At 44.0% G+C, this 9,364-nt stretch overlaps 1 protein-coding gene across 1 annotated transcript in view; it reads left to right on the top strand.

Moving 5' to 3' along the window:
- The window catches only part of LOC102995670 (carbohydrate sulfotransferase 6), a 17,425-nt gene continuing 8,061 nt past the window's right edge, over window positions 1–9,364 (top strand). The window contains exon 1 of the mRNA XM_028478344.2: window positions 1–88. The gene's annotated coding sequence lies outside the window, so the exon portion shown is untranslated. The remainder of the gene's footprint in view (window positions 89–9,364) is intronic.

The following is a 9,364-nucleotide window of genomic DNA, read 5'->3' as shown; positions in this document are numbered from 1 at the left end:
GCAAAGACGTCCAGGAGCCTTTGCTGAGACTGGGGCCAGAGGCGTCTGCCTCCCGCCGCGCCAGTCGGGCTGGGACGCCTCGCTTGGGGTACGTTGGTTCGTCCTCTCTCCGCGCGGGATGCCCACACCCTGCGCGGCCTGGGCCTAAGCCAGTGGCACAGCTGGGAAGGCCCTGATCTTGCAGCAGGGTCGGCTGTGCGAGTTGGAGCTGAGGGTGGTGGTAGTGGTTTTATCAGAAGGTGAAAAGAGCATCGCCGCCCCGAGTGCGGGTTGGAAAGTGTCTTCCTGGGGCTTCAGCTGCGCAGGAGATCACTGCTCGGGGATCCCTTGTCTCTTGAAACTTGAGTTTCAAAGAGTATGGCTTTAATCTAGAAGATTCTCCAGGGGGTTTTTTCCAGGGAACTCTGGAGGAAAAGCAGCTCGGTGAGTGCATTTGGAACCAGATCCAGCTGAATGTGAGTCTGGCGGCCCCTGCTTCTCGCTGTTGGATCTTGGGCAGCAATAGAGACCTCTCTCGGCCTCAGCGTAGGTGCCCAGCAAATGTTAACTGTCTTTCCTCTTCCCTCTTGTACTGGAGGCATGAGGATGGGAAAACTGAGGCCTCAAGAGCAGAAAGGACTTGGCTGAGGTGAAGCCATGAGTGAGTGAGCCAAGTACCAGAGCTAATAAGAGCATGCTGCTCGTAGGCTATGCTAAGGGTTGGATTGTTCCATTTACTCCTCTCGGACCCGTGTGGTAGGCGCTGTTAGAGCCTCGTTTACAAAGAAGCCAGCTGAACCACAGAGAGGTTAGGAGTGACCTGCTCAAAGTCACACACCTCACTGGTGGTAAAGCGAGATTTTAACCCAGTCTGGCTTCAGGAGCCAGGCTTTTAGCCATTATTCACTGTCTTCTGTTTTGTATGTAATGCCCCTGCCTAGGCTTGCCACTTTCTGCGGCTAGGGTGCTAGGGTCACTTGGACCTGGTTAGGCTATTGTCCTTGAGCTTTCCTTATGAAAAGGCTTTCCCTTGGATTCACAGAATATAGTTGTGACCCAGGATTTGGGAGATTCCTGAACAAACACTTATAAGTGTACTATGTGCCAGACATTGTTCTGAGTGCTTTATAAATGTTAATTCATTTACTCTTCAAATCAAGCCCATGAGTTAGGTTATATTATTTCCCCTATTTATAGATTTTTTTAAAAAGGCACAGAGAGGTTAAGTCACTTGCCCAAGATCACACAGTAAGTGATCAAGTGGAGTTCACACTCTTAGCCCCTGTGCTGCTCCTACTCCCTCTAATGAGATAGGGTCCCACTTCTAGTCTAGTAAGGGGAGTTAGGTACAGAAATGCATGAACAAGAGTATTCTGGGTGGTGATAGTAGCATTAACAATGATTTCCCCATTTCACCTAATACTCAGTCCACATTAAAATTTCTCTGATTACCTCACAGATATCTTCTTGCACTGGGTTTGTTCGAATCACAATCCAAACAAGGTCCACACGTTGTCTTTGGCTGTTTTGTGTTTTGAGTTGTTTTCTTCTAAAACAGTCCCTTCCTTTTTTCATTTTATGTCATTGACTTGTAAGAATGATTTACTTTTTAATAATAAATGAATCAAAATAAGAAATTAAAAAATAAACCACAGAACATTCCAGACTATCCCTGTATATATAAGAGAGCTCAGTCCACACCTGGGGGAACACAAAGGAATGTGCAAAACATGCACCCTCTACACCCATTCCCTGTGTGTGTTACTGCAGAGAAGAGGTGGGTGCCCCAGACTTTAGGGCACTTCAGCCGTCAGGTGCTGTGATTTAGACCAACTTAGGTGCTGTGTAAGGTGTGCTTTGAGGATCCCCAAAGCTCAGAGCCAGGGAAAAGGGGTTTATGCGTTGATATCTGCTCATCTGCTCTGAAATGCCCCCGGGGTGGCTCTGAGCCAAGGAGACTTGAGGCTCCTTTCCCAGACTAATTTGATTTCATTTCCCAATAGATTCTTGCAGGCAGATCTGTTTTCTCCAGCAGCATCTGGGCTGTGCGACTGTAGCCTCCCTGCCTCTGGCTGATGCCACACAGCTGTTCCTCAGGGCAGGCGCAGAGACGGCAGATGTGGCCGGGGCTTAGGGCCAGGCACGTCTCCTGCCACAGCCTGGCCCAGCCCACAGCCCTGAGGCTGAGTGTGGGCTGGGGGCCCTTGACAAGCCCCTCTCCTCTGGCCACCTGGGTACTCAGGTCAGGTGGGAGATGGATTGCAGGCACTTCTCTACCTGCAATGAAAGCTGAAGTAGGCAAATTCCACCATGCCTCCTTGAACCAATGAAATAGAACGGATAATTTATGATCGACAAAGTAATAAAAGTCTCTTGGAGACCACCTGGAAAATGCAGCAAAGCAATAACAAGAAAAAAAATTACCTGTAATCTGGCCATAAAAAGATAGCCACTGATATTCAGCGTGCATCCTTCTGGATTTCTTTCTATACATAGTCATGATTTTTTTTTAATAACAGCTTTATTGAGATATAATTCACGTACTTTAAAGTTCACCCTTTTAAAGTTTCCAATTCACTGGTTTACAGTAGATTCAGTGTTGTACGTTAATCACTTCAAGGCTCATCCATGTTGTAGCACATATCAGTATTCTTTTTATTGCCAGATAATATTCAGTTATATGGGTACACCCCATTTTGTTTATCCATTTGTCAATTGATGGACATTTAGGATGTTTCCACTTTGGGGCTATTATGATTAATGCTGCTGTGAAAGTTCATGAAGAAGTTTTTGTGTGGACATATGTTTTCAGTTCTCTTGGATTTATGGTATTGTAGAGTGGAATCACTGGATCACATGGTAGCTCTATGATTATCTGAGGGACTACCTGTTTTCCACAGCAACTGCACCATTTTACATTCCCACCAGCAGCATATGAGGTTTCCATTTCTACCATGTTCTCAGTAACACTTGCTATTATTTATCTTTTCTCTTACAGCCAACCTAGTGGATGGGAAGTGGATTGGTATCTCATTGTAGTTTTGATTTGCATTTCCCTAATGACTAAAAATGTCAAGCATCTTTTCATGCACTTATAGACCATATATACATCTTCTCTGGAGAAATATCCACTCAAATCTTTTGCTTATTTTATTTATTTATTTATTTTTGGCTGCGTCGGGTCTTCATTGCTGCGCGGGGGCTTTCTCTAGTTGCAGCGAGCAGGGGCTACTCTTTGTTGCGGTGCACAGGCTTCTCGTTGTGGTGGCTTCTCTTGTTGAGGAGCATGGGCTCTAGGAGCCCGGGCTTCAGTAGTTGCGGCACGCGGGCTCAGTAGTTGTGGCTCACGGGCTCTAGAGCGCAGGCTCAGTAGTTGTGGCGCATGGACTTAGTCGCTCCGCCGCATGTGGGATCTTCCTGGACCAGGGCTCGAATCCGTGTCCCCTGCACTGGCAGGTAGATTCTTAACCACTGAGCCACCAGAGAAATCCTTTTGCTTATTTTAAAATCGGGTTGTTTCTCTTTTATTGTTCAGTTGTAAGAGCTCTTTATATATGGGTGTAAGTCCCTTGCTATATATATATATATATATATATATATATATATATATATATATATATATATATATATGATTTGCAAATATTTTCTCCTATCTCTGGGTATCCTTTCAGATTCTTGATGGTGTTCTTTGATGTTCATGTATTAACACAATTGGATGTTTTGTTGTGTTTTTTCCACTTGACATTATATAGTGAAGTGCTCTAAAGTTAGACAGCTGGGGTTCATATTCTGACTGTGCTGCTGTGTGACTCCTTTAGGCAAGTTCATAAATCTTTCTAAGCCTCAGTTTCCTCTTCTGTAAAATAGGGATGAGCATCAGAGGCACTTCATAGGGTTGTTGTGGGGTAATCCTGATTTAATAATCAGAAGATGGGTGGGAAAGGCTTGGCGTATAGGAAGCTCTCAACAGGTAGTATTAGCTGGTGTTCCATGTTTCCCACTCCACTGTAGACACCCGTCTTTCTCCTCCTCTCTCTCCCCTTTTCTCCCTTACTGCTTTTCCCTTGTCTCTTGCTTTTCCTTTCTCTTTCCCCCTCTTTCTTGCCCTCCTTGTCAGCCTTCTCGGTAACAGATGCCTTGGCCTCCACTAGAGCTGGTTTGCCTCCAGGGATGGCCCTTGACGCCTAGAGTCCACGCATCCCTCATCCGGAATCTCTTTTCTTTAGCCTTTGGGATTCCTGAACAGGGATGGCCTCCAGCTGACGCCAAAATGAGAGAAATCTGAGCCAGGGATTTGTACCTAGTATTACCTTTCACTCCCTTAGATTCTGTGCCAGGGCTGGGAGAGGCTGGTGACCAGAGGAGCTGCTGAGTCAAGGGCAGGCAGAGCAGAGCTACAAGTGAGTGCTGCCCAGAGAGCTGGATCCCTGGGCTCCCGCTTGGGCCCTACTGTGGCAAAGCCTCCCCTGTCCTGTAGCTCAGCGTTCCCATCTGCACATCAGGTAGAACAGTAGCACCTTCCTATGTCTCTCAGGCCAAGAATTAAGTCAGGGATGGTTAGAAGCTATCGAAACTTTAAGATGCTCAGCAGGAAGAAATACGGGACAAGTGGGGAGTTACTCCCTTTGGATTTGGATAACAGAGGACCTGATATCAATTCAGCAAATATTTATTTTTATTTTATTTTATTTATTTACTTTTGGCTGCATTGGGTCTTCGTTGCTGCGCGTGGGCTTTCTCTAGTTGCGGGGAGCGGGGGCTACTCTTCCGCTGTGATGAGCGGGCTTCTCATTGTGGTGGCTTCTCTTGTTGTGGAGCACGGGCTCTAGGCATTTGGCAGATGTGGCTCGCGGGCTTAGTTGCTCCAAGGCATGTAGGATCTTCCTGGACCAGGGCTCAAACCCGTGTCCCCTGCATTGGCAGGTGGATTCTTAACCACTGCGCCACCAGGGAAGCCCCAGCAAATACTTATTAATATCATCGACTCACTCATGCTTTGGGACAATCCCTGACATGACACTTAACTATCTTATTCAGGCAGGATTCTTAACTTTATTTTTAAAGCAATCCAGTGATTTTAATGTTAGGTTGTTTTTTGTTTGGAAAAAATAAGAGGTTACTTTACAGTCTCTGCTTCCTGAAATGTGGCATCAGACTTAAATAGCTGGGTCTTTTTTTTTTTTAATTTTTTTTTTATTTTTGTGGCTACGTTGGGTCTTCATTGCTGCACGCGGGCTTTCTCTAGTTGCGGCGAGCGCGGGCTTCAGTAGTTGTGGCGCATGGGCTCAGTTGCTCCGTGGCATGTGGGATCTCCCGTGTCCCCTGCATTGGCAGGTGGATTCTTAACCACTGCGCCACCAGGGAAGCCCCAGCAAATACTTATTAATATCATCGACTCACTCATGCTTTGGGACAATCCCTGACATGACACTTAACTATCTTATTCAGGCAGGATTCTTAACTTTATTTTTAAAGCAATCCAGTGATTTTAATGTTAGGTTGTTTTTTGTTTGGAAAAAATAAGAGGTTACTTTACAGTCTCTGCTTCCTGAAATGTGGCATCAGACTTAAATAGCTGGGTCTTTTTTTTTTTTAATTTTTTTTTTATTTTTGTGGCTACGTTGGGTCTTCATTGCTGCACGCGGGCTTTCTCTAGTTGCGGCGAGCGCGGGCTTCAGTAGTTGTGGCGCATGGGCTCAGTTGCTCCGTGGCATGTGGGATCTTTCCGGACCAGGGCTCGAACCCATGTCTCCTGCATTGGCAGGCGGATTCTTAACCACCGCGCCACCAGGGAAGCCCCTGGATCATTTTTTTTTTAATTGATCCCATTCTTTGAAAGCCTTATAGTTTGTAGGCACTGAATTTATGACTATACAGCTACTGTTTCTGAAAGGACAGGAATTAAAAAGCTGCACTGACCTCCCACCAGTGCAGGACCAGTTCCAGATTCTCCCATGTGCCAATGGGCAACTTGTCTTAGTGGCCTGAATACACAGGATCCCAGCTCTCTACTATGGGAGAGCTAATCTTGCTGGTGATCTTGGATACAAAACAAGGCCTCCAGAACTTTTGATAAAATTGATTAGCATTTCTCTCTGCCTTATCTTGTTAATTGAGATTTTACAGGCTATCATATTGGCCATTATTGTAGAAAGCAGGACAGAGCCCTTTTCCTTCCTCTCAGTCCCTTTTCCTTCCCTTCAAATTACTGTATTTACAGAAACACAGTGAGTAGGACACTTTCCTCTTTTTTTTTTTGGCTGCGTGGCTTGTGGAATCTTAGTTTCCTGACCAGGGGTTGAACCCGGAACCCGGGCCCTCAGTAATGAAAGCACCGAGTCCTAACCACTGGACCACCAGGGAAGTCCCGACACTTTCCTCTTCACATACTTCTTACTGAACCAAATCTGTTTCACATTCCTTGAGGCAGGTACTGTTTCTCTAATTATAATTTTACACAAATGATGTTCTATGTATAGTGAGGGGGAGGGAATAAAAGAGGTTTGGGGAAATTCAAGGAGCAGTTCTGGGTAGATTGTATAGAATAGGGCAAGTACAAGTTGAAAATCCTGGGCTGTGGCCCTGTCAGCAGTGTCTAGCTGTGTGAGATCCAGGAAAGCATGTATCACTAGGTTTTGCTTTCTTTAACAGAAAATCTGCAATGAATGGGACTGGGTTCAATGGGTTGATTTCTTTGTTTTCTTTTTCTTGAGACACTATACGTACAGCCTATTTGGCCTTCCTTCAGACCCTTGAACATGAAATGCTTCTTCTCAGAGCCTTTAGAGATGCTGCTTCATCTAACTGACTACTCCCAAACTCTTCTCTCTGCCCGTTCCTCACGCAGCCCTTCCCATAGTTCATCCCTTCTCATCCATCAGATCCCAGTTCAGCAAGTACTTCCTAAGGGAAGATTTCCCTACTCGCCCTTAGCTATTGGGCTCCCATAGAACTGTCCTTCCCCTCCATTACACTTATTATGCTTGCGGTTAAATGATCACTTGTTTCATGGTGACCTTCTCAGCTAGAAATTAAGCTGAAGGCAGTGGCCACATGTCGATATTTAGTTTCATACTTTGCACATAATAGTCATGTAATAAATGTTTACAGAATGAAGTAGTATATGTACATACATTAAAGAATTTCATATAAAATTTCAGGACATTTACAGATTTTCTAGTATCTATATACTTTACTTTTTCTTTTTCTTTTAGGTCCTATATATATATATTTTTTTCTTTTTTTTTTTTTTAATTTGGCCATGCCGGGTCTTAGTTACAGCACGTGGGCTCTTAGTTGCAGCATGCGGACTCTTGGTTGCGGCATGCGTGCAGGATCTAGTTCCCCAAGCAGGGATCGAACCTGGGCCCCTTGCATTGGGAGCACAGAGTCTTACCCACTGGACCACCAGGGAAGTCCCGTAGGTCCTATGTACTTCTAAATTTTTTATTTATTTATTTATTTTTATTTAAGTACAGTTGATTTACAGTGTTTCAGGTATACAACAAAGTGATTCAGTTATATATATATTATATATATTCAGTTATATATATATAGTAGGTTATTACAAGATATTCCCTGTGCTATACAGTAGGTCCTTGTTATTTATCTATTTTATATATAGTAGTGTGTATCTGTTAATCCCAAATTCCTAATTTATCCCCCCTTCCCCCTCTGGTAACTAAGTTTATTTTCTATGTCTGTGAGTCTATTTCTGTTTTGTAAATAAGTTCATTTGTATCATTTTTTTAGATTCCACGTATAAGTGATATCCTATGGTATTTATCTTTCTCTGTCTGACTTACTTAGTATGATAATCTCTAGGCCCATCCATGTTGCTGCAAATAGCATTATTTTATTCTTTTTTATGGCTGGGTAATAGTCCATTGCATATATGTACCACATCTTCTGTATCCATTCATCTGTTGCTGAGCATTTAGGTTGCTTCCATGTCTTGGCTAATGTCAATTATGCTGCTGTGAACCCTGGGGTAGATGTATCTTTTTGAATTAGAGTTGTTGTCTTTTCGGATATATGCCCAGGAGTGGGATTGCTGGGTCATATGGTAGCTCTATTTTTAGTTTTTTGAGAAACCTCCATACTGTTCTCCACAGTGGCTGTACCAATTTACATTCCCACCAACAGTGTAGAAGCTTCCCAAAAGGAGAAAACTCCACACCCTCTCCAGCATTTATTATTTGTAGACTTTTTGATGTTGGCCATTTTGACTGGGGTAAGGTGATACCTCACTGTAGTTTTGAGCTGCATTTCTCTAATAATTAGTGACGTTGAGCATCTTTTCACATGCCTGTTGGCAATTTGTATGTCTTCTTTGGAGAAATGTCTATTTTAGGTCTTCCGCCCATTTTTTGATTGGGTTGTTTGGTTTTTTTTGATATTGAGCTGTTTATACATTTTGGAAATTAATCCGTTGTCAATCACATCGTTTGCAAATATTTTCTCCCATTCTGTAGGTTGTCTTTTCGTTTTTTTTTTTTAACATCTTTATTGGAGTATAATTGCTTTACAATGGTGTGTTAGTTTCTGCTTTATAACAGATTGAATCAGCTATACATATACATATATCCCCATATCTCCTCCCTCTTGCGTCTCCCTCCCACGTCTTTTTGTTTTATGATTTCCTTTGCTGAGCAAAAGCTTTTAAATTCAATTAGGTCCCATTTGTTTATTTTTGCTTTTGCTTGCAATGCTCTAGGAGACAGATCTAAAAGAAAAATCGCTGCAATTTACATCAGAGTGTTCTGCATATGTTTTTCTCTAGGAGTTTTTTTTTAATATAATTTATTTTGTGGCTGCATTGGGTCTTCGTTGCTGCGCACAGGCTTTCTCTAGTTGCGGCGGGCAGGGGCTACTCTCCGTTGCGGTGGGCAGGCTTCGCATTGCAGTGGCGTCTCTTGTGGTGGAGCCCGGGCTCTGGGCACGCAGGCTTCAGTAGCTGTGCCTCATGGGCTCCAGAGTGCAGGCTCAGTAGTTGTGGTGCATGGACTTAGTTGCTCCGCGGCATGTGGGATCTTCCCGAACCAGGTATCAAACCCGTGTCCCCTGCATTGACAGGAGGATTCTTGACCACTGCGCCACCAGGGAAGTCCTTTTCTAGGAGTTTTATAGTATTCAGTGTGACATTTAGGTCTTTAATCCATTTTGAGTTTGTATATGGTGTTAGAGGTTTCTTAACTTTTTATTGAAATATACATACAGAAAAGAGCACAGTTCACATAAAAGTGACTTTTCACAAGTTGAACATGCTCATGTACTTAGTACCTCCATCAAGAAACGGCATGGGCTTCCCTGGTGGCGCAGTGGTTGAGAGTCCGCCTGCCGATGCAGGGGACACGGGTTCGTGCCCCGGTCCGGGAGGATCCCA

The sequence above is a fragment of the Physeter macrocephalus genome, chromosome 17 (assembly GCF_002837175.3).
Source record: "Physeter macrocephalus isolate SW-GA chromosome 17, ASM283717v5, whole genome shotgun sequence".
NCBI classification, from domain to species: domain Eukaryota; kingdom Metazoa; phylum Chordata; class Mammalia; order Artiodactyla; family Physeteridae; genus Physeter; species Physeter macrocephalus.
Note: the sequence above shows the minus strand (reverse complement) of the source record. Positions and strands in the feature narration are given on the sequence as shown.